This window comes from Ambystoma mexicanum, chromosome 9, assembly GCF_040938575.1.
Source record: "Ambystoma mexicanum isolate Mex_15411 chromosome 9, UKY_AmexF1_1, whole genome shotgun sequence".
In the NCBI taxonomy this organism is placed as follows: domain Eukaryota; kingdom Metazoa; phylum Chordata; class Amphibia; order Caudata; family Ambystomatidae; genus Ambystoma; species Ambystoma mexicanum.
This window is the reverse complement of record NC_090931.1, coordinates 86,042,376-86,069,004: the sequence shown is the minus strand read 5'-3', so window position 1 is coordinate 86,069,004 and position 26,629 is coordinate 86,042,376.

Sequence of the window (26,629 nt, the reverse complement as noted above, 5' to 3'; positions counted from 1 at the left end):
AACAACATCCTCAAAGATCCACACTGGCTACTCCTTCAAGCAAGCGTCATGTTCAAGACAGCCTACATCAACAACTAAGATGTAACAACCAAAACACCACTCAAACTGGCGAGAGACTCACCATCTTCAGAGTCCATGGTACCAAGAGAACCCACCCCATCGCTGGGCTGTTAAGAAAGAGGTGCAAGAGGGGAAAAAGTGAAGCAAGTCTGGAACAAGTTTAAAGGCTCCCTCCATCCTACACTTCAGGAAGGACCTGATGGCTCAACTCATCATAAACACATGTTGCTCCCCTTGTAATGTGCCTCGTAGCATTCCCAGCTCCTCTGCCACCCCAGTACCCTAAGTGTAACCCCTTGGCTACGTTCCCAATTTTCTAGCACTCTGCAGCTTCCCATCTAGATTTCTAATACATTCACACAAACAGGTTTACATACATACTCATCCTTTCAGCCTGCATACTTAGTATCTGCTCAAATCCCATGTAGTTAGCACGAGGTCTCAGCAGTCTAATTGAAAACATCATGTTTTTTACTCTTCCAAACCAGATAGATATCCATGTCTTGTGAGCAACCAAGTTGCTAATCTGAAAATGTGGAACTGGGAATTTGAAGATGATGGAAAGGGGTAGTATGGATGCTCCACTCATTACCATAAGCTAGGTGCTAAGGGATATCAGGGGGCAAGAACCTTTCACTCATCAAAACAGCTGCTTGAGATTTGATATGAAGACCCGATAGATCCATTTTCATTTATGTAAGTTGGCAGTTTAAGCAGTATTTCAAACCTCACTCTAACTTGCCCAGATGCTGTGCTCAGTGACCAGCTGTGACATTTTCCCGTTGCTGTTCCCTAGTTGGTTTTCTCAGAAGTCTACAGGAGTGTCTCCTACAAGCCACAAAAGCATGTCCCCTAGTGCACAGTCAGAGGCAAAATTATTAAAAAGGAAACAATATGGCACAGTCACCTTAATGTGCATAAGTAAATACTAATATAAGGCATTTATAAAGAATTGTTTAAGGTGTTTGAGGAGAGTTGCTAACACAGAGATTACACATAGGTGGTTGGAGAAACAATCTTAAGGGACTGGGTGAGGTCATGCATGGGAGAACTGGAGGTGGATAAAGACCCAGGAGGCTGGAGGAGAGGCCCGGGGGATTGGATGTGGCCACATCAGGAAAAACCAGACATTATTAAAGACTGGTAGGGCAGAGAAGAGCTTTAGAGATTCAAAGACCAAGGTGTTCAAAGAGATGTTTAATGTCAGTAGAAGGAGGTCGGAAAACTGAAGGACAAGAGTGATGATAGTCTGGAGGGGATTGGTGGTATAAAAGGGGAACTTGATACTGGTAAGGATAAGGTTGGTGAAGATCTGGAGGAGTAGTTTGTGATGTCTAAGGTGAAAGGGTTTGAGTTTAGGGAGGTGGTTGGTGAAGATCCAGAGGAGATGTTTTAGAGAATTGATGAAGGAATTTGGTCTACTTAAGGAGGGTGGTGAGATTAAGAAGAAGCTTGGTTTGCTTAAGGTAGTAGTTGGTGAAAGTAAGGATGTCACTTGCAAGTGCTAGCAATGCGGCTCACCTGATGTCACGTGTCTACATGTTTAGACGGAGGCGAGCAAACATCTCAGGGTAGACACTACAGCTCCTGGAACCCAGTACAACTCTCAAAGTAGGGAGAACAACTCCAGAGGGGAATCCCTCCAAATGCGAGGAAACTCGTGACTCTTCAATGTCGAAGCTCAGGAAAAGTACAGAGGCAGTATGATGTCATAAAATGCCAGAGAGAGAGCGTGCACAGAGAGTTGATGATGGCAGATCAGGAGTGGAGGAGATGGCTCAGGAGAAAGTCCAATAAATGGTTAAGCAAGGGACCAGGCCGGATCATGGAGGAATAGGACTAGAAACCTGGAAGAACGGAGGGTAACAACCTACCACTAGCATCCCTGCAAGAGAAAGGGATAGTGAGAGGAATTTTGAGAGGAGTCTGGAAAGAAGCACCTCAGATTCCAGAGGGCCAATAGGAGTCCATGTAACAATAGCATCAGGAGGTGGTAAGAGAACCTGAGGAGTTAGAAGAATACCAGAAGGAGATACTGGACCAAAGAGAAGAAGAGATTGAAGACCACCAGGAGGAGAGTGAAGATAGACCACAAATGTTCCAGTGGGCATGTCTGGCCTTGGACTGGTGTCTGAGGAGTGTGGAGGATGAGCACTTAGCAGGGAGTTAACTCCTGGCTCAAAAGAGGAGAAGGAGGGACTGAGGTGAAGACCTTGCAAGGTTTAGATAGACAAGCCCCAGAGATACAGCTCTCATAGAAACCAGATATCTCTTCTCCAGTGCTCTATCAACAACCTGGGGAGTAGTTGGCGTACAGTGCAAAATGTGAGCAGAAAAGCTAGGCACTCTATTGGCAGAAAATCTCCAGCTCTACTTTATCCTCCTTGATGAGGCTGACTGGCCCAAGTAGGCCATGGGTGAACATGCCCTCACATGATTTATAGTGTGTGAGAAACCCTAAACCTGAGATTGAGAATTAGATCATGAAGGGATTCAAAACGGTATTTAGGAGGGCTCAGGAACCCCTGAATGAAAAGCAGGTCTAATGAACCTCTGAAAACCTTCAACAGAGGACGATGAAGAGATGCAGAGCTCAACTTATTTGTAATGAGTATTTTAGTTATTTTGTGTTGGCTGTCCTCTGTGCATTTACTTGTAACACAAATCTTTCAACTACAAAGGTTTGGCCTAGTTGGTGTTGATCCTATCACCCTATATGACAGCCCCCACAATGTATATGTGTATTATATTTCATTTTTATTCAAATGTACAACATTTTGCACTCACTGTCCAGCAAGTACAGTTCATTCATTAAAACAGCTCTACACTCACTCGTATGAGTTCTAGGCTCTATGTTAGCTCCCACAAAAGGTACGCTGAAGGAATGTCTATGTCTCCTTATCTAACACTTAATTGGTGCACCTGAGGGGATCATGCTTCTCTACCATTCATAATTGTCCTGAGGGGGGCCATATTAATGCTGCTGTTTAACACAACCTACACATGACTGTGACCCCAGGAATAATTCCCATAAAGGAAAGAATGGGTGTGGCCTTCAGAGGTCACAGGAAAATGCCAGTACTAAAACTCACTTCCTCTCCTGTGACCCCTAAGAAGGCTTTCCTACTCACCATAGCTGGTGCTAGAGAAATGAAGAAGCCATCACTGCCTTATACACTTAAAGTCATGCTGGGTTGTTACTCTCCTCTCAGCCTATTGTCAGTGCAAATGTTTTGCTTTAGTTGCTATGGGCTGAGGAATACTCACTCCAGCAATAAATACTTTGCTACATTTGTTTTCCTTCCAATCAGTCTTTCAGGTCAAAACCGACAACCCTCTGGGACCAAAGTCCAAGCAGGATCTTTACCATGGCACACCCACGGGCATGCTGGTGGGTACACAAAAGAGCTAGTCCATCGTTGTATTTTGGAGGCTCCCTCCAATCTGGGGATATGCAGCCCCCATACTCCCTCAATGGGGGAGCACTAATGGTGGGACATTCTTTACATCTTCCCATACCTAAACTTCAGACTGATCCGTTTGTTATGCAGTCACCTTCTCTTGGACACCAATTAATTGATCTTGGCTGTGAAATCAGTACAATTGCAAGACTACACAACATTAAAAGACCAGGTAAACCTTTCAAATATTGTTTTCCATGCCAGAAATCCTGCTTCAATATTCTTATTTTTCATCAGGCTATATGTGAGAAATTGGAAGTTGTCACTCTGCTAGATACTGAGGGAAATCCTAAATTCGCCAATATTTTCACAATGGTGAATTATTTTCCTGAGCAAGTGTGGTGGTGAAGCAATAAAGCACTATACAGAAATGTGATAATATTAGGGAACAGTTAGAAGGATAGACTATTATGGTCACACTTAGGAGTTTCTAATCAAGGTATAAGGACGAAAAGTGCTCTGGGTGTCCTCAGAAGCATTCCTTGTAAAATAGTGGGCTGGAAACAAACAACAGCACCTTATTGTACAAGTTCTTCCCATCCAAAGGATAACAAAAGCACACATTTTCCCCACCAACAATTTGTCACATTAAACCCATCCACTGTTAATCTGCCTGTTCCAATTGTTTGATGTCAGAATTATACTCATTGCTTTTTTTGCTTCTAAAGGATCCATTTCATCTCAGCCCACCACTTCTCCAAATCCTACTCACAGGCGTGACAGACACTTGCAATCATTCGATATGGTCTAAACTCAATTGACGCATGAATGTGGTTGCTTTTTGCACATGGTAGAGAATTGCTGATCTCTCCCGTAATTAAAAACCAATACGTTTGGTTCTTATATCACGCTTCATGCCAGAGTCCAGCATCTAAGTGTGTGACCGGGATTCAAACCTGTGCTGCTCAGTGATGTCTAGCTTCCAAGTCAAGTGTAAGGCAAGTCCCAAATCCAAATAATAAAAATTCATCCAGTGAGCTAAAAATGAATAAACAAGATATTACAAAATCAAAAAGAAATGCAACATTGCATCATAAAATAGCTGCATTTATAGCACGAATCAGAGGTGAAGTGACAGCAAGTGTTACATGTTATTCACAAATCCCCAACCTGCGATTGGATAATGTGATTGGGCAACATCATTTACACAATAGGTGATGGGATCATCTCTCTTCCCATGATGCTGTTTGGATGTTAACCTTTTTACCTTGTATCATACTTTTTTGATTGGCCATTCCAAATGGAGTATCCTTGGGGTGAGTGACCTGACGGTGTTTGACAAATACCTATGTGAGGTGTGACAGTGTGGTGACAAGAATTATAACTTTACATCCTTTCCCTTTGACTTCATCCGCTACCATTCAAATTACCATTCCCACCATTACGAATTGTTCAGCAGACAGTTAACATTGCAACTCTTCATTGGAAACATTACTCACTTGCCTTTTCACAATTCCCTTCTCATGGCTCATGCATGACTTCATTGACACTGTCTTCACCTTATGAACTGAGGGCTAAGGTGTCAGCGGACTTCATTTCTTTTGCAATGATATGTGTTTATCTCTGTAGACCAAAATAATATAAATGTTGTGAAGGCATCAAGAAGCAAGATACAAATAACAGATTCAGAGTTCAAACAGAAATCATTTATTAACTCAATTGTCAGGATGGTAAAAGGCCAAACTTGCCCTCTGCTTAGGTGGGATTTCACTATTTGAACGAAATTAAGGAAAATCTGAGTCATAAAGTTCAATTTAGATGTCTGTCTATGTCCAAAACCTATCCTTGCCCTCACAACTAAAGCTAACCAATGTGTAGGGATGTCAATAATACAATAAATGGTGATTAACAAAATGTTATGAGCTTCTTCCAGCTCCTAGCTTCCTGTTCAGCTCCCTGTTCGAGAAAGTTCAATAAAAATCTCAAGATTACGTTTCCCAAGTTCCAGGCAATATAGTTCCACACAGTTCTCGGGTTCCATTCCCCAATTTCTATGCAACATAGTTCAAACTAAAGCTTTGGGTTCCCTTCCCCAAGATCAATGGAACACAGTTCAAACTAAAAGGTATTGAGGCTTTGTTTGCAGTTCCTCAAGTCTCTGGTTTCCCTTTCCCAAGACTTTAATTCAGTCACTTGTATTTGTTTTAGTCTTTTCAAAAGGTTCAACACAATTCTAGGTTAACCTGACCCTCCTTCTGGCTTGCCTCACTAGTTCTTTTAAAGTGCTTCTCCTTGGCTTGTTTCACAATGTCTTTGGTTTTTATAATTTTTGGTTTAACTGATCTAGGTGCAGTTATCAGACCACACGGTCCACACATCACAGGTTGCGCGACCAGGATCCCTCGGCTCTTCATCCCACACAGGTTCTTCTGTACTTGCCCCTGTGTTCAGAGTCACATTCACTTAGCTCCTCTTTGTTGGCCTCTTGGCTTTATGTGTAGGCGTACACTCTTCTGGCTTTTCCTCATTAACCTCTTAGCTTTGCCACACCGTATCACAAACCTTTTGCCAGTCTTTGGCCTTGCTGCATAGCATCGATTCATAAAGTTCACTTTCCGGTGATCTTACTTCTGCCCCACCTCTCTATGGCACTCTTTCACACTTGCACTCTTTTCCGTATGTTGTATTCACATGTGCAATTTCTCTTTGTCAAATGTTATTTGCTTTGCCCATAATACTGCATTCAATTTAGTATTCAATATGCTTAATTTCAAGTTTTTCAGTTTGGTATTCAATATGCATAATTTGGCTTTGTTTCGAGTTTTCATTCAGTTCGATATTCATTTTGCATATTTTGGCTTGGTTTCAAGTATTCATTCAGTTCAGGAATTCGAAATGCACAATTCAAATTAGTTTCAAGTGTTCATTCAATTATGTTTATGTTTATGTTTAGTATTTGTAACATATAATTAGATACTTAGTTACTTATGTGCAGCCTGCTAGGAGCACCCTGGCTTTGAGTGGTTTTCCCCGATATTCACTGGTCCTCGGTGCTCCCTCCCCCTGATGTTCATGCTGCTTCTTTCTGCATTTGCGGTCCAGGAGCCCTGCTCGCATGCTGAGCGCAGTCTTGTACATGTCAGCAACTCTGTTGTCTCTGCAGTGATACGGACGGCGTCCTTTCTGCTGACCTGCCTGCCCACAGCTCCAGCTGCTCTTTCTCGGACACAAGGGTGCCCAAACCTGTGACAGCTTAACGACCTCTGTGGCCTTGGCATCCACAGATCCTCTGCAATGTCGGCTGGCATCCTGGATTGTTTCTAGGTTCCACCATGGCAGTCTCCTCTCAGGAAGGGTTTCCTGCTGGTTTCCCCCACACAGACCTCCCTGTTACTCTCTCTGTTCTCTGGTTCTCCATTTATACACCTGCAACTACTTGACAGGTTACAGGTGTAGATCCTAAATTGGGCTTGCCTTACTATATTTCTTCCTTCTCAAGCTCTTCACTGAGGCTCTAACTCCCTCAGGGTCAGTCGGTTCTCCAAGCAACAAGTTGGTGGTAGATCTCTTTATTTGGCTGGGGCTTCCCTCTGGAACAGGCTCCCTGCCTCCCTGAAAATTGAGGAGAATCATCTCCGGTTCCGGAAGCATCTCAAAAACTCTCTTTGCTTCTGCTTTTTCTCCTCCTCTCCCCTGTTGAATCCGTGGCTGCAACTGAAACTGCGCTGGTTACTTGGCCACCCTCTGATCTCGGGCACAGGTCCCCTCCACCGCCAGTTGCACACCTGCACTGCCTTCCGGGTAACCCCCGCACTTGGGGACTGTCTTCTGTATCCCTTCAGTCCCCCTACCAGCACTTGACACCCAATGTCTGCACTTACCCTTGCACTAGCCACCAGCTGGCCATACCTTTACTTATTGTCTCTTGTATTGTAATGTCCACTTCCCTCTTCCCTTGCACTTGTGCGATCTGAATTACACCTGGCCTAGTAGGATTCTTTTCTTTTCTTTGTCTTCCCTCTGTTCACCGTCCCTTTCCGCAATGTGCCTTGAAACACTTGAAACACTTGTGCGAATTATAAATGCCATATCATATCAAATCATATACTTAAAGGGACAAGCCCAACACTCACAATACTCTGCAGACATCTTCTTTGTCCCAGTCTAGAGTGGTAAATGTATTTTTAGTATTCCTTACTCTCAGTCACATCTTCCTCGTCCCAGTACTGTCAGATATGAAATGTGGTAACATTAGAGGAGCCGGCTTAAAGTAGCATATAAAGGCTGGGGGAGGGTTAGGTTGTTCTTCAATAGGGAAAGGGGGATACCATATCTCTCCCGTGGACACCCCATTCCCAATCCCTGAGGACTCTCCACCCAGGTGACCTTCCCTCACTTCTCCACCCTTAGGGTCAGGCTCCAAAAGTCATGGCCTTTCCCTGGTCACCTGAGAAGAGGATCCAGTGGGAGTAGTAGAACATATCCTCAGGTTTCTCACAATTTATGTCAGGGCAGAACTGTGTGAGAGGCTGACAGTGTTTATTGTATTGGCAATGGAGTCTCTTATGGTTCCTATATTGATGGTTGGGCATTTTTCTGTGAGCTTTTCCTACAGGGTGCAGTGTTGTACTGCCTTAACACACATGCTTTTCACTGCTGATTGTTTTGTTCCCACCAAATTATAACCTTCACACTGTTAAGTTTCTATGCCCTAACTAGTAAAATAGAGCCTAATTCACAGAGCATTTTCCAGTGGGGTTTTGCCATTATAAAAGAGCTTCTGTGAATTAGGCCCATAATTTGTTATATATCTTTTGTACACAGGCTTGGGAACTTGGCGGGCTGCTATTTGTCAACTATCCCATATGCAGTGTCTGTCTCTTAGTTCAAGGGTCAGTTACTTCTTTGCTGCCTATGCATTATCTCACTGCCAGCATTCAGGGCTTCAGAATGTGTTTGCCTACCTGTCTTGACCAATCACAGTGTGGCATTCAGCCCTGCTGTTGAAGGTTGTAGGTTTGGTATGTGTATGCTTTTGTAAAGGCCTGGCTGATATTCTCTGCTAATTCATGATGATTCTTATATTTCTGAGATGGCTGAGTTTCAAGGCCCACTTATAATTTGTTTATTCAATTAGTATAGAAGCCCACCTTTCAGTTAATATCATTATTAGTTCCCCTAAAGGTTTCCTGGTTAGTGTTAACTGTTGCTTAACTTGTTAGAGATATGTGGGTATACTCATGTGTATGGTCTGCCCCTTATGGCTTACCTTTCCTCAGGGACATTGCTTACTGAAGCACAGTTGCTGGTGCGTTTTGGCCCTAAAAAAGGTGATCTACATGCGTGGGGTTGCTTTCTTCATGGCCTTGCTTTTCCTTCAGAGGGAATTTTGGAGATTGTATTTCATTGCACGTTGGTGGTGTTGGATGTATTCCCAAACATCTCCCCTTTCGTTCCATTAAGGACACATCTGCCTATGCATGCTTTAATTTTCTTATCTTCTTCTTGTTCCCAATCGTATGTAGTCTTGGTTACCCATACAATACAATTTTTAAATCTCCACCCCTTGGCATAATCCCATGAGTTGAATCCTAAGAAGTTGCATTCTCTGTTTGCTGTTGGCATAATTTTTGGGTCAGGGGTGGTAACCAGAGGGTACATTCTGGCCCTATGCAATGGTCAAATGGGACCATTTTTATTTTTGATACCTGTTTCTGGGTCAGTTTGGCAGCTTCAGGTCTCTGAGGAGGAGTGGCAATACCTACCATGATGGCAAGGAAATGAACCTTATGTCCACAGGACACACAACATGTTATGACTAGTTGGTAAATACACCAGATTATTATCAATACATTGAGGATGGGCAATATGACTCTGCATATGTTAGTAAGCCATGGTGGTATGCATGAGGTAATGACTGATAACCAATTCTCTTGTTGACTGATCCCCCTGCTTCTTCCCTGTCCATATTTTAGCTTTGCCATTTGTTTAGTTTTGATTGGCAATGTGCCATTATCTTCATCATTAGGAGGCATTCATGTACCACATATGCCGCCAATTTTGTGCCACCTTCCATTGCTGTTATTAAATCTAATTCTATCCCAATTTGGAGCGCTGCAAGTTTTAGTGCATGCAGTTCTTCACAGATTGCCTTCAGTCCATGCTCAGTGGCATTTGAGAGTTCCATTAAGTTCCAATTGACTATTTGGATCCATTTAGCATTCATTGTCACGACTGTGCCACTGGTCTGGTGCATCAATTGGCACCCATTGTGAAATATTTGGGACTCATTCATTTCAGTAATACTCCCTGGACAACACCTATTCATATTAGTGTCTACTTTTTCATTTGCATGGCTTTGGAACTGTCTTATATACTTTTACAAACTACATGTCCCATAATGCACCTTGTGGCCGTTCCCATTCCCTGTCTATTCCTATGCAGCAGTTCTAGCACTACAATCCCCAGAAGCCTTACAGAACAGTGCAGCTTTCGCTTTCCCAGGACTAGAGAGGGAGGAGGCCAATTACATTCAGGTGTGCTGCTCCAGGTGCTGCTAATTAGCCTACTTCAGCACAGGGCAGGTCAGTATTTAAGCAGCTCCCTGCGGGAGCACAGGTCTCTTGCATTGAGCTTTCTACCAGCCCTTTGTTGCCTTGTTCCTTGGAAATGTGCTGTGTCCTCTGGTTTCCAGTTCCTGCTGTTGATCCAGAGCCCTGTACTTCCTGTCTTGCAGCCCTGCTTCTCAACCCTCTCCCGCCCTGCCTTTTCCCCGCACCCCTGTGCTTACCATACTGCAGCCCTGCTTCCTTGTTTGCAGCCCTCTGTTCCCCGGCTAAAGCCCCCTTACTCTCTTCCTTGTTTGAAGCCCTCTGATCCCTGGCTACAGCCCCCTTGCTCTCTTCCTTGCTTGCAGTCCTTTGTTTCCTGGCTAGACCCACTTTGCTTTTTTCCATCAATTATCTTGTTCCTTGCTGTGTGCTGCGCTTTCTGCCCATGATTCCTGTCCTTAGCTTCCTTGAGTCTTCAGTCCTCCCCTTTTTTCATCCACTTCAGTAGTACTGTTTCCTTGTTTTCTCTCTGCTAGCTTACCCTTGTTTTTCCAGCCCTGAGTTACTGTTCTGAATCCCATGTACAGTTTCCGGTGGCTGCATTTAGATACTAGTTTTCTGCCCTTCTTTTCTTCCGGTTCTCTGTCCTGATCCTTGCTCTCTTTGACTTCCTTTTCCCCTGGATATTTCCGTTCTTGTTTTAGCTTGTGCTTTATATAATTCCTATGTACAGAGTTTGGCTGCTGGATTCCCAGCAGGCAATCTCTGCCCCTTCCCTTGTCACGTTTCAGTGTTGTACTTTGTGTCATTGCTAACACTGTACTGGTTCCTGTTTCAGGAAGCAGTCCTTGTTTGATTCCTGCTGGACTTGTACAGGCTTCAGTCTTGTGAGAACTGTTACCTTGTTCATGCATTTGCTAGCATTATCTCCTTTACCTCTAAAACCTAAGCTCATTAGTTTCATTAATAGCCTGGCAATTACGTGGTTAACTAAAAGATGAGAAGAGGCGGTGAGAGGAGTTGTGAGTTTATGTGGGCTATGTGTTGATTGGTGGGTTAGTGCACATCATCCTATTGGATGGGGAAGCGCCTGTGTGGGTCCGCCCACGCATTCGGTAATTAAGAAGAAGAAGAAGGAGAAGAGGAGAAAAGAATAGACAACGTATCTCTAGAATCATATTTGTAATATTTCTATACTTTTTCATTTTGGTTGCCGCACTTGCTCAGCTGCCTCCTTCTAACATAATTTCTCATAGTGATAGCGTGGACAGAGGGAAGTTGTGGACAATGTTAGAGGAATGGGAAATAGATCCCTCACTTCTGTATTTTAGAAACATCCTGTATTGTGATACAGTAGTAAAAATAAGGTTATTACAGAATGGGAGACTATCGACCAACCCAACATGGAAAGGCTTAAAACAAGGGTGTGCGTTGGCACCTTTGTTTTTTAATATCTACGTCTCCCTGCTTGTAAAAATGTTGGGAGAAGCACTTAATTCTCCCCCTGAATATGGGAACAAGGGCCTGGTATCCCTATCCTATGCAGATGATGTGGTGATTCAGGATAGGACTAAAGTGGGCCTGCAACAATCTCTCCAGGCTTTGTTGACTTTTTCTGCTGAATTGGTCTTGAAACCCAATATTAGTAAAACAAAAATTATGGTATTCGGTAAAACAGCCGCTGTCAACAAAGATAATCATTGGTGGTTAGGAGGAGAGAGAGTGGAAACCACCAACAGCTACCATTATCTTAGAATTACTATATGTGCAAAACTTTTAGCAGCAGTCATTTTAGAAGAGGTAACTCAGAAAGCCTGGAGGAAATGGTTCCTTTTAAGGAAGACGATTGATGCCCAAGGGGGGGAGGTGCCTCGAAGCGACAATATTAGCACAGAGGGAATCAATTGTGCCCACGATCATGTATGCTTTGGAGGTCTTCCCTTGGAAGTGGGTGGAAGTTGTTGGCAAACTTGAAGGAAAGATTCATCGTTCCATGTTAAACTTACCCCCGGTATGCCTGTCCAGGTAATCAGACTAGAATTGGGTCAACCCTCGTTAGGTATGATATAGTCAGTAGCGTCTTGTAACCTATGGGCCAAGATTAAGTATGAACTGGTGGGTCCTGATAGTTTACTGTCGCTTACTGGCCAACATGCTTGCAGATATGAAGCAAGTAAATGGTACAACGAATTAGATAGCAGAGTGACACGTTGCATGACCAAGATCGGAATTAATCAGATCCCAGAGACATGGCTAGATTTTAACTTGGCAAAGATACCAGCAAAAGCAGGGCCTATGATATAAATATAGCCTTGACACATCTTGGAGCCTTAAAAAAGTTTCAAGGATATGTCTGACAGTCATTTGACATAGGTAGCCCCAAGTCCTACTTAATAAAAAAACGTTATCCAGCAATGTTCAGGTTGATGCTATTGATCATACTCAAGACAATCAAGGTACACTAAAACACTGGTGCATGGAGAAGCATTCCATGGCAAAACAGGCTATGCAGACTCAATACAAAAGGTTAGAATCTACATACAATTGCTCATATGAGAAGTATAAAGACCCCCCCCCCCTCTGATGTATTTTGGAGTGTTTGCTTGGGGCCATTTCTTCAGTATAAAATACATTGGCAATGCATGTATGGGAAGAAATATGTAAAAAAACATGATTAATAATGGTGGTAGTTTTTAAGAATGATTTTAACAAGGAGTTTATATATGATGTTAATTTACTAAATCACTTTTGCATGATAAATTTTACTATTTTATGGTAATACAAATGTAAATGTGTAAAAATGTATTTTTGTATATACGTCAGTGCGAAAAGGATGCTAGTCACCCACAACACACCTTAAATAAAAAAATTAAAATAGTCTATACGTTTAGATCATATTTGGCTGCTGATTCCCGTTCTTGTCTCAACGTCTGCTTTGGGTTTGCTTTGTTTCAGTGCTCTGATATAATGTGCTGGAATCCTTGTGCAGACCGGTTAGATGAACCCAGTGTGGAGAATCCTGCAGATCCACAATTTCAACCCTACCGAGCGTCACCTTGCAGGTGGCCAGGAAAGGGCAGATGCTTCCTGATCCCAATCCTAGGGTTGGTGTACTGCGGGTGGATAACCTGGGTGAAGACCAAGCCCAGGGAAGTGGGGAGATTTTGCAGGGGGATACACAGTATTTTTTTCTTGAAGTGAAATACTGTTAACCCAGACTTAGAGGAGGCATTGACACCCTGTCATTTTGATACATCTCCTCCTCCTACTAAGGATGAAAAGTTGGATTCTAAAACAATAACTCAATCTGGTGTTGAACCTGGCAAACTCATCTTTTATACCCCTATATTTCAATGTCCTCCACAATGCGAAAGATATGCCAACAGGACCAGCACATTTGTAACTCTTTCTGTCCCATTTGTCTCTAAAAATGTTAAACATTATAATTCTTCTTTTAATAATATCAAGGGAGGAACATCTAGACTTAAACCTTTTAAAGCTGTATAGAAAGTGCAGTGGGACTACATGTCCCATAATCCCTCAGCGACTGTGAAGTAGAAGGGGTCTAAAGTGGCATGAAGGAACCAAGGTCAGCCAGGCAAGCCTACTAGCTCTAGTCAGGGTCAGGCAATTAAGTCTAAGGTCCTGTACCTGAAACCATTTAGCCCACCTGAGGAACATAAAAAGCTGCAACAGGGGGAGCAGTTGAAAGAAGCTGGAGCAGAAGCTGGAAGTTCGGCAGTAGCAGAAGCAGATCATGAGGCTGGCAGTTCACAAGGAAGTGTGACCACAGATGGGATACCAGAGTAGAGAAAGACCAGATTTCAACTGCAAGCTCTGAGTTGGTCCTGTGCTCACAAACCCTATTTGGCTATAGCAGCATTGGAAGAGGTTGGAAGAACAGGCAGTCTTTCCAGGTGCATCTAATTGCTGTGAATACAGAGCTGAAGTCGAGCATCCACCCAAGGCCAGTGTGCAGAAGCAAGCCAACGGAAACCAGAGAGTAGAAGTCTCTCCTTTAATGAGGCCGGATCTGAGACACCTGTGCAGTAGAGGAGTGTTGGTCCCAAGACTGCCTGTAGCAGTAGTAGTTAGAGAAACCAAGCCGTGAAGCAGAAGCAGCCCGTTAGGATTTTTGGAGTCGGATAAGGGAAGCGCCATACTCCAAATTCGCCTAGACAGTAATTTTTTACAGCATTTCTTGTTCTCGTATCCATATCAAAGCGAGTAAACACTACTTGTATAAGGAAATGTAACGCACACCTATTATAAGGAAACTGAAGTGCCTGCATGTGTTAAAAGCATCTTTCTTTCCCATTGTCTCAAGTAACTGGTTGCAGAGAGGTCACATGGCTCTGATTAAAGGGAGAACCTTGCAGGGTACATCATCAATGCATAACTGACTTTCGGGACTTGTTACAAGGGCAGCAAAATGTTTGAAGTGGACGTGCAAGTAACAGTGTTTCCCCAAAACCTTGGAGGATTTAAGCTGACTGAAAGGTCGAGAATGCTTGTTGCTCGAAGTGGCAGTTCCAGAATAATGTGTGCGTGCCTAAATGTGTTTCCTTTGATGAAACTGTCATCTTGTGACATTGTAAACATCAAAGCAGAAGTTGTAGAAGTGGGTGAAGCAGAACAAACAACAAACAATACCCAAGCCAATAGCCAAACCCTGGTTAAAGTGAATCCACCCCCTATAAGAATGTTATACCATCCATTCTGTCTCACTGAAGCAGTAGTTAATCCGGAGTCCTCATATATAAGGGTGATATGGTTATCCAAATCTAAAAGCTTGGCAATGCAGCTTTGGGGCAACCCCTGGAAGACGAAGGTGCATATGAAGCTGGGGAAGGGAGCTGGGTATTTGTTAAAAATCCTACAGTTAAATCTGTAAAACAGAGACTGTTTATGTGGGAAGAAACAGTTTGGAAGCTGAATACAGATTTGTTGGTAGTTACAAGATGGAAGGAAGGGCTCAGAGGCTTCCCTATCATGCCATGCAAGAGAGAAGAGTCCTTTGCCAACCTGTAGAGGCCAAATAAGTCATGTCAAAGTTGCCTGAAGATTTAAATTGTTGTAGTAGCAGTACAACTGTTTTTGGCAGCTACAAGGTAAAGACAAGGCAAAGAGGCTGCCCCCTGCTGCCACTCAAGAGCGAAGAGTGCCTTGCCACCCTGGAGAGGTCGAAGAAGTCTTGCTGCAGTTGCCTAGAAATGTAAGTTACAGTTGCAGCTGCAGAACTGTGGTCATCAACATCCTGGTCAGAATTATTGCAGTTAAATGTAGTAGAAGCAGAAGCCAACTGTGGGACAAGGGAGCCTGCTCTTACAGTGTTAGTAGTAAAAAAGAGTTGCTGGAGACAGAGCAAGCTTTATGCAGAAGCATGCTGAGAAAACTTATGTAAAAGGCAACACAGAAGTTTTATGCAGAAGAGTAGTAGTTAAGAGTTACTTTTCCTTGGAAGTGTCTTTGGGACATTCCTGAGGGAGCAAGATCTCCCCAGAATCAGTAGACATCACCCAAAACACTGTTTGTGGTGTGTTGTTTTCATGTGACTTTGAATGTTTGTTGTTTAGTGTGAGGGTTAGTTTTTTGTATGTGAAGAGATTGTCCCTTACATCCTAGACTAGGCAAGAAATACCCTGGTAGGGTAGGTTCATTTAGGCTTTATTTTACAATTTTGTTTCAAATAAAATGTCAAACCTTAATAAAACTAAACATAGTTGTGAGTCTCACATTACTGACCCCTCATACCAGGCACAACGGTTCCTCAGCTTTGCTGCAGTAGGTGTAGCATTTTCTACCTCATATGGTCCCATAAACATGGGCTGGTTCCAGCATTGCATGTGTTGTCTTACGTAGACTCTGTCGCCTTGCTGTAGCTGAATGGGTTTTTCTGTTGGTGTGTCATGTTTGTCTGTTGGAGCTTGTTGGTGGACTCTGATATTTATCTGGTAAGAGATAAGCTGAGCACAGTTTTACATATTTTTGAGATACACATTAAATTCATCCCCCAACAAATAACCACTTCTATGTGCATCAGTTACTGGTTGGTTGGGCGCAGCTGGGGTATGCATCCTCCTTCCCGTCACCACCTAATGAGGTGACAAGTGGTGGTCTTTGCTTGGCTGGTTGCACAGAGAACAGTGCAAGAGGCAGGCAATAGAGCCAGCTTTTTATCAGTGTGTCACAAAACTTTGCTAGCTTAATCTTGAGTAAACAGTTTAGACGTTCTATTATTCCATTTGTTTGAGGGTGGTAGACTTTGCACAGGTTGTGTCTAATACCTAACAATCTTGTTACTTTGTTAAAGAATTCATTTACAAGATGATTGCCATTGCCTGACCTCAGCATTTCACAGATACCCCATCTGGGGAACACTTCTATTACCAGGAATCTGGCGGCAGATTTGCAGGAATATGGGCACACAATTACTATTGCATATCTGTTTGTACTGCACCTATTTACCATATTGATGCAATAATGAGGAGCTCTCTGAAGGGTCATGATGTTCAGGGCAATGTTGCTTTTAATGTCTTGAGGGTGTGTCCTGGATGAAAGTTGTGGCATGTGATACAATTCACCACAAATGTATCAACTTGTTCAGCCGGCTGAGCATGAACCAGTCTTCAGTGATATCAGCAGAAATGTGCTGCGTTGGTGCATTTGTGGGGTAGTGGAGTTGTTCCATAGCAATAGTCAATAGTTCCATGGGCATTACTACTTTCCCTGTGCTGTTTTGTCTACAAATGATGTCAGTGGGTGATAGGGCACATCCCCTTTTCAGCCACAAGGCCTTTTCCTCTGGTGATGTTCTTTCTTGGCAATCAATAATGTGTTCTTGTTATAACACACTATATGTTTCTACTAATTGCTCCTGTCATACTGCTGTGACAGGCATGTGACTTGCCTCTAGAAAGGTAATTTAAGCTGCCTGTTTGGTGGCTGCATCAGCGGCCGTGTTTCCACAGGAGATGAGGTATTTCCCGTTGGAGTATGCTGTGCACTTCACAATAGCTACATGAAGGGGACATTTCAATGCTTCTATTAATCTGGCTAATAAGGTAGCATATGGACTGATGACCCACCTGCCCTTCTGAATCTTCTTCTCTTCCACCTTAATAAACCTCAATGTACTGTGGATGTCATGTAAGCTTAATCTGTATATATTTATATTGATATTTTATTTATATTGCGCTCGTACACAAGTGTTTCAACTTTTTAAATAATATATGTGGCATCATCATCCTATGATGCCTCTAGTGCTTCTATGAGTGCTCTAAATTCCATTGATTGTACTGAATAGTGTCAGGGCAATCTCTGTTGCATTACCATTTGAATTATTCCTCTTGGTCACGTACTTACCTTACTACTGCTGCTCCACTGTGTCTTTGGCAACTCTCCTGATCTATACTTGATGACCCATCTACATAGAGCACATCTCCTGTGTATAGGGTGTCTTCACTCACCCTGTTGTATTTGTCTGGTTCTCCTTCATATACTGTACAGTCATGGACCTGATCCATGGGCCAAACTGGTTTAGCAAAGAATGTTGCTGCGTTAACATTTGTGATACCTCACTATGGTGATGGCTGGGTTAGTCAAGATTACCTCATAATCACTAGATCTCTTGATGTTGAGGGTTAATTTATGCTTTCCAAAAAGGAGAGGACTGCATGCTCAACATACAAAGTGACTGGTTATCCCATCACTATAGACTACCATGAAATGATCGGATGGAGAAATGACTGAATTACTTTTTTAATAATGCAGCGGGCTATCTCCCCACCCCCTCTCTGCCTTACCCTAACTATTACCATTACCGCACCCCACACCTATATTTTAGTAAAATGTCCCCAAATTTTGAAAATAATCATTAAAAAAATGCCATCATTTCTCCTTCGTTGTATTAAATTGTATCATTTCTACACATACCCTTCATTATGGTAGCAGATTTGTGTACAGCAAATGCTGCAGTAGCTAATGCTTGCTCAGATGGTAAGTGACTTGCATTACTGGCTCGAAAAGACTGCAGTAGTATGCTAATGGTATGTGTCTTTGTGATGAGATGTGTGATCGCTGCTACCCGGTAAGGTTGCCAAGCAGTTGTGTTTTCCTTTCTAAGTTCACTTCACAGAGTTTTGCAATAAGTATATGAATTCTTTGATGTAAAGCAATACAACTTTTGGGAAAGTAAAAAGACCCTTCATGGGTTATTTTTAATCAAACCAAAACATTTTTTTCACTTTCAAAATCCGTCAAGATCCATAATTTGTACAGTTTACGACATCTTATTCATAAATACATAAGGTTTGTTTCTTTATATACATAAATTCACAAAGAGATGCATGTATTCGGGGATGGGACTCACCTGCCGTTGGATTGATGCCAGTCCCTGCCTCCGCTTCACCAATGCCCTCAATGGTTCCAACGTCGACGACACCCGTCATTTTCTCCTCCCATGGTGTGAGGTCGGGGGGGGGGTGGGGCCCTCCTCCTGTGCCCCTGCTTGCACTCCTGTGCTGGGACAGGATGCCTCGCACTCGCACGCGCAGGTCATTCAGCCGCTTGCGGCAGTCCTCCCCATCCCGGGGCATGTGCCCCACTGCACTGACCCTTTCTGCGACAGATCGCCATATTTGGCTTCGGAGCTGGGTGCTGGTTTTGCGCTGCTGCAGCTCATGGTGGTGCGTCAGTGCCTCATCCAAAAGCACCTCAAGCTCGTGGTCACTGAACTTGGGTTTTCGGACCCTGTCCAGTGCAGACTTGCCCCTAGTGCGCTCCTGACTCAATATTGGGCTTCAGATTGCGTGGATGGCTTCCAGTGGCTCTGATATCCGACGGATTGTGATTTCCAAGATGGACGCTGCTTTATTTCCTGTTCCGGAGGTGACGCGTTTACCGCACGCTCATAGCGTGCGCTATGAGCGCGAAGTGGCGGTAGTGCATGGTGCGCCGGCTTTAAGGGTTCGCGCTAATTGCGCTAACGCCTTGGACCGGGGCGCGTGCACGATAACTTGTGATCTGGCGGATTATCCGCCGGGTGCCTTGGCGTTAGCCCTATTTAGGTCTGACGGATAATCCGCCACCTTTACCGCCCAAGTCGTGATGGCAGTGTGGGTTCTATACATAGTACTGTCCTCGACTCCATTCCATCCTCGTTTGTGCCTGTTAAGATGACTGTGCCTTTCCTCATTATCACTACCTCTATGTGCAATGTAAAAATGGCCCCTTGGGCTGTCTCATGTGGTACTGCTGGTCTGAATAGGAATTCTGCTGGTATGCGGAATATTACATTCTCCACACCTGGTAACCAGCCAATCAAAATAGTCACTGCATATGTGAATAGAGTCTCATGTAATGGCAGGGCTTGGATTGTGTTTTGCTACAGAGTGCTAGTATTACTGCAGCTTATCCAGTATAATGCATGCCTGGTGTGGAGCACATATTCCCTTGTCAGTAAATGAAGGGTCTTATTTAACTTATGGGGGCTGTCCCTTGTGGAAGGTCAATTTTCCCCCATGGTACTGCCATTGTTTGGGATGGAGCATGATGGGTGACATTCTGCATGATATTTGGAATTGGGTATTGTATGGGCTGTCTCTGCCTCGGTGTGATTACTTGCACTGGGCATGCATTCTGGGGCTGTGCGGATCCTGGGGCATAAATGGGCCCTGGGACTATGGCTTGGTTTGGGACACAGGCTCCCTGTACTGGTCCTCGCTATGAGGAGACTGGTGTATAATACAGAGTCTGGGGTGCTCTTGGATGATATGGTTTGGGTGGTCTGCTTCCGCTATCCCTGGCTATGTGCCCCATCTTTTCACATGTCCAACACGATCTTCCAAATCATGGTCATAACCACAAATCCTCCCCCTCACCCTTTTGGGAATTTCTACTTACTCAATGGACCCCCTCCCCTGTCCCTACAATTTTTTGCTGGATTAACTGACCATCTTTGTGATGGTTCTCGCTTCTGTAGGGCATCTGTGCGATTGGTTACTTCAGCGCCTTCCATACTTAACTTTGCCAATTACTTATGCACTCATTTTGCTCCTGCACGATGCGCCTATTCTTCCAATGTCCTTTCACTCTCATGCTTGCGTTTATAGAAATGTCCTATGTGCGCCTGTATCTCAACCCATCCTTTTGCTTCCATACCTATGATTCTGTCTAATTCTACTTACAACTCTGTAGGAAGACCCTTTCGTAGTACAAGGTAGAAGAAGGGTAAATGCTTTGCCCATGTCTCCCCTGTCTTCTCTCGCCACAGAATGGATATATGAAGCTGGGTGCTCATCGTGTCTCTTTTGTATGTGTCATGATTGAACCTACATCAGGTTTATCTGGGCTTGCCCTTCTCAATGCATCCCACACACGTGCTTGTCAGCTGTTAAATGAAGCTCCATCGTGTGTATCACCCTCTAGTCGAACCCCTGAGTATCTTGCTCTTTCCCAAATAATATTTGCCGGATCCCCTATTATGCTGGCTAATACATTTTTCATATCTCCTACTGCTAAAGTGAACCCTGCTGTGCATTTTTCTAATGCATAGATCCACTTGAGAGTGGGTATGGTCTATATCAGATTGTTTTTGTCAATGTTTGCCCATGATATGTATTACGATATCCCTACCCACTTTTGTATTCATGGAAATTGCCTCCCCCTTTGTGGGCTGCAATGTGTCCTAGCCTTCTTTTCTCCAACTACTGCCATTGATCTGGGGTGAGGGGCGAGGTCTTAATCTTCTCTCCCATGCAGTACTCTCTTCCTGATCATCCTTGGTTTCCCAATTTTCTTCACTCTCTTCTTGCTTATCTTCACTCTCTACTACCTGAACATCCCGTTGCTCTGGCTCTTCTGTTTCCACTTTCACATTTTTTATCACTGCTTTGTTCAATTTCAATCATATTTCTCCCACAACCCAGTGTCAGCAGCTATCATAGGGCAAGGCCCCCCCCTCTTCCTTGTTGCCCTTTGCAATTCCTCTTCTGTTTCATGTATCACTGCTCTAAATCCCTCTGCACTTTATTTTCTATTTTTACTGTAGTTGGATTTCGCTTGTCCCTTCGCCCCAAAATGTGTTTTTTTGTGAATAGACTGGGGGTTTGTACCTGGGATTTTTATACCCTGCTGCAGGTCTCAGAAGAAATGTTCCAGGTGTGGGCGTGACTTTCGGCTGCGCAGTTGTTGGATCCTGCACTGACTGGGTGCTTTCTTCTGAATCTGTGTGAGGTGACGACTGTACACGCATCAAATCCTGTGTCATACTTGTTTTTTGGAAAGGATGTGTGCTGTTGTACTTACTCAACTTGGTCATATAACCTCCACAATTCTATTACACTCTGTCTCTTTTTCAGCTTTTACCTTTGTGTGTGGACAATAGATGGGTGTACATATGCTGGAATATATTTTTCATCATGTGTGCCCTCCGCGGGCCACGATGTAAAAATGTTCCCTTCGTTTCCCACCGCCCACTTGTTATTGTACTTAACTATTTTGTCACTGAAGCAGAATTAAAAACCTGAGGCTGGCTCGAGGGAAATCACCCGTTCCAAGAACCAGAGTAGTCCAGAAATCTGACAAATTACTGCTTTTATTCATACATTTTCAAAAGCCGGGATAGGCACACCGAATAACGCAGTTCCAATGTATTCTCAAATCTTTACAGGCTGGTAGTGAGATTTTATTCTGCTGTGACATCACAACCAAAAGGGACATTTCTAGACCTTAGATGGAATGGGATTGGGTGAACGGTACAGACACATTTACATCCTATAGGGGACAGATGATCTGATTGGTCTGGCCATATCAGGTAGCTCCACCTAGCACCATCCACAGGAGACCAATGTGATCCTTCCCAACATGGTCAATTTAACAGCATGTGAGCAAAATGGTGGGTGGGGAGAATGGCCCCAGAATACCGCCTTCTTCCCACTAAGGTTACCACTTATGTGACTCCTCTGGCCCTGAGCAAGGACGTTCCCGCCTCCACCTTCATGCTGTGTTACATTTTTGCATCTGCTGTCTTCAGTTTGATGGGAACAACAGTTTCTGCCTCCCACGGATGGATGGGCCTTGTTTCCCAGGTTCAAATCACGTGTGTAGGGACCATGTAATTGTAGTTTCTCTGCTTGTATTCATGAAGAATTACACCTCCAAGCCCTTGCAAGTGTTTTATTTATCTTTTCTGCTGACTGGAACACTCTCTCCCAGAGTCCTTGGCAAGGTCCAGCACAGTGACTGCACTGCCAGTTCTGCTTTGCGTTTCTCAGGGAAATCAGTGTGTAAGGCCTCTCCCTGTGTTTTGAACCTTTTCTTTTTTTTAATTGAAATTTTAGCTGAAATTAATCAACTTTCTTTTCAATTTATCATACAATTTTTACATACAACATGAATTAGTATAAAATTAACAAGTACAGAAGGAGAAAATTCTGCATTATTATCAGCAATGTCATCTTCATAAAAAATGAACAATTTCTTATAAAATGATCAATCAATATTAGGTTACAGAAATGAAGCATGTTAACTTAGTAATATTGTTCTTCTAATAGGAAGATCTCAACCAATGTACTATTATACCCCAATTCAGGAGACATTCTTAAGACCAACGACAACACTAGATTACAGTGATTATGTGAAACCTATACTATTACTCCTTTACAATCTTCCATTCGTCATGCAAATTAAGAGCATTGAGGACATTCACTGATGCAATAAGAATACTCATCTTAACAGCATTAAGAAGGAAAGCCCATCTCAGATTTGGCTGAATATTTGCAACTGTCAGCATGTGCTTCTCATATGACTTATTTCTTAAAGAGCATAGGGCTACACATTCAATAATCATATGTTCTAACGTTTCTTTCTGATGATGACACCCTACAGAATCTGCAAAAGGTTTCTTGTATGGCAATTTGATTGCGTTGGGCCAGAAGATCTCGAGTAGGCCAAAGATTCAATCTCATTCTCAAGATTGCCATACGAACGTGAGGTGAAGGAGACTTCAGCAAATAAACTTCCACCTGCCCCATTTTTGTTATCAACATAATGACTTGGCGAGTGCTTATATTGTAGGCATAAGGCATGAGTCTCGATCCAATCATGGAAAAAGATTTTCTTTTTTGCTCGTAACGGGTTCTGAATAAGGGTTTCTAGGTCAACCTCAGCCAAGATCATAACCTGATAAAAAATATTTTGTCCATCTCTGTAAAAATCGATGTCCAGAAGTGAACAAATATGTAGATAATGTAGCTAAAATTGACCCTTCATTTGTATTCAGGAGATATTTTCAGAGTAGTGCACATAATTGCCAATGATATTTTGCACTCAACGAGATAAGACCTAGTTCAAATCTCAGCAATGGTCCTGGGGTTGATTGAGGCACATTTAATATTTTCCTCCAAAATTTGGGTTCCAGTTTGTCTAAATCTTTAATATTAATAATGGGTCTTACTTCCAACCCATATAATAAGATCAGTGTTACTTTTTGTAGCCAAAAATGTAATGCAGGAGTAAAAGTACATTTACCAAATTTGCGCAAAATGAGTTTAGTTTGTCATATTGCTGAGTTCAATTTGTTTTGCAATATCTGCTGATGTTCCGCAGTTGATGAATTTGCTTCAAATTGGGAACCCAAGTATTTATAATGCGAGACAATGGCCCTCACTATAAGGTTGGCGGAATGGGTTTACCGGCACCGGTAAAGATGGCGGTGCCAGTAAAACCGTTCTGTCCTATTACAAGGTCTCCTCGTGGGACCTGCAATGGGTGCCTGGAAAAACCAGGCGTCCTTACCGGGTCCGGCGACGGGACCAGAGAGCTAACAACGGGCCCGTCATTAACGGGCCCGTTGTTAGCTCCATCCCCATTCCCATTGAGCCCTGTGGGGGCTCGAATGTGAATGGGGATGGACCGGGTCCGGGTTTCTCGGACGGGGAATTACCGGGTCCGCCAAGGTTGCGATGGCCCGGTAATTCCTCATTCGAGGAACCTGGGCCCGGATTGCGGTATGAGGGCAACCATACCGCTAAAAGCAGCATGGTTACCTCCAACCTTCTAATGAGGCCCAATGTCTAAGGTGATATTCTTGACCATCCAGATGTACTTGGTTCTATGAGTTGGTTTAGGAATATCAGCTACTATCTGAGATTTTTTTAAGTTCATTGACAACTCATTTGCATCAAAATAGGTGACAAGTACCGATATTTACTTCTGTAACCCCGTCGGAGTCTTGGAGATCAGCACAAGATTGTCAGCATACCATAGCGCTTGAATCACAGTTGAGTTCATTTTAGGTGAATAAGAAAATGTGTTAAGGAAAATATCTTGTACGTCATGGATGAAAAAATTAAAGAGAGCCGACGCAAGGATACATCCCTGTTTCAGCCCTCTCGAAGTTCCAATAACCGCAGATAACAAGCCCATCGTGGATAGCCGGACCTGAATTGACGTTGAAGAATGTAGATCGAAAATAATATCAATTAGGTCTTGTGGGTGTTAGGGAGAATTCTCTGTTTAGGCTGAATTTCCTAACCTAGTGAGTCCCCCAGCAGCTTTGCTGGATTTTTGGGGTTTATTTTTTTCTCCTGCCAAGAGTGAGACTCTTTTACCCTCACTCTTGGACATGATTTGAGTGTGTTTCTTTGAATCTAGAAGTGTTTAATGGGCTATGGGGTCTTTTACTCCATAGGGCTTCATGTGTTTTTGTGATGTGTGTTACACAGCACCCTCAGTGCAGTGACACAGGGGTGTCATAGTGACCCTCCAGTATAGACTCCATACCCTGGGACTGACTACTGTCTCCCAGTGCATGTAAAGTCACCATTGACTTTACTAGTCTTAAATTCTGAACAGAACCAGTACAAACCATCATATTGTGGACGTACTGGCTGGGGCAATTCGATTGCCCCAGGGTCTGTTAGTCGAAGGGGCACGTCTCCATCCCCCCTGATCGAGTTTTGGCTGGTGGCAGTGGATACTACTTTTTATATTCAACCGCAAATATTTTCCTATGGGATTTCCCATTGTTTTAGGCTACTATCTTTATTTAATTATTTACGGTAGCCTTGAACATACCGCCGGTTTATTTAATTAATATTAATTCTCCGGTTGGTATTTTTTTGCCAAAACTTCTAAAATGGCGTTTGTGTTCTCTTCTGTGACTCCAACCCAAGTCGAGCCCTTTGTTCCACTTTTGGCGGACTTCTCCACAGAAACCCACCAAAGTGGTGCCACTATGTCTGGGGTACTTAGGAGGGGTGGAGGGGAATTTAGGCCCCCTGGACTGAGTTGCCTAGGCAACTCAAGTCGCACTCCATCCTGATTGGCTCAAGTGGTGAGCCCGCCGGCTCACCACTTAGCATGTTTGAGTGACAGCTAGGCTGAGTGAATGGGGGTTTTCTGCATAAAAGCAGGGCTTTGGGGACTGGAACTTCAGAAGTCGCCACAGGACCTAAGAAACCGACGAGGGAGAATCTCAGTCGACCTGCCACGACACCACGACCGGTGGAGCCCTGCTGGACCGTCTCACCACTTTTTCCCAACGACAGAGGAGATCTCCCGCCGGAGAGTCTTCTTCCTTTAACTGATGGGGACAACCAGTTTCACCGTCCTTTCGCTTTCCCGACGTATCTCCTGGCCGCCTTGCCCGTGCCAAGCACCCCGGGAACCGGGATACCACGTTTTACCACGACCGCGAGACAAAGGTACCACCTTTAACCGGAAAACTCTGCGGCTGGTTTCTGCCCTGGTAGTGCAACTACCTTCATCTTTCCTCCAAGTCGAGATCTTCTCTTCCCCTGGACGACGACGCAACTTGCACCCACTACCAGGAACAACTGCCACCGCTGGGGGATCCTTCCCACTTAAGGTACCTTGTCCCGCCTGGCTTCCCTTGCAACCGACTGTACGGGGTAGATTTAGCCCCCGGCTTTCGAACCTGGGTTAGTCTGGGACACCCTGGATAAACTTTCTTAAAGCCTCTCTAAACTCTTTTCTGAACCCTCTGCAAGACTTTCTAAGCCTAGTGTAACTGTGTGATCGTGGGCGCATTTGTGCTCTGCTCTCTCTAAGAGGGGGCCTGCCTTTGGACTTTGGCTCACCAGTGACTTTTTGCTCTGTGCCTTGCTAACAGTGTTCTTGAATCGTAGAGTGGTGTACCTCTTCTTATTCTGTCTTTTTCCCTCCCTTTTTCACAAACTTATTAGAGTGCAATCTAGTTAAGCGCTCACCTCTGTATGAAAATAAGTGGTGTTTTACTGTGATTTTCTAATAGGGAAAAAGGGGTGTATATATCATAATAGTAACTGTGTTTAGAATATTTTACAATAAGAGTGCTGGAGTGTTTCAACTGTGTGTTTTTAAATAAATAATTATAAACTTTGATACCAAAGCTCTGGTCAGTGTTTGCTTGTATTATTGTATTTGAGTGCCTATTGAGTATAATTTGCATACTGCCTAACTCTTCTTGAGGGAAGTCTGACTGCTCAGCTACAGCTACCAGGTAAACCTGGGTGGTGCAGACTGCTACCAAGTGGGTTTACTGCCAACACCTGTAGTCTTAAATCTTTTGCAGTGGTCCCTAAGGGAACTGCACAGGTTTCTGCCTAACAGTGG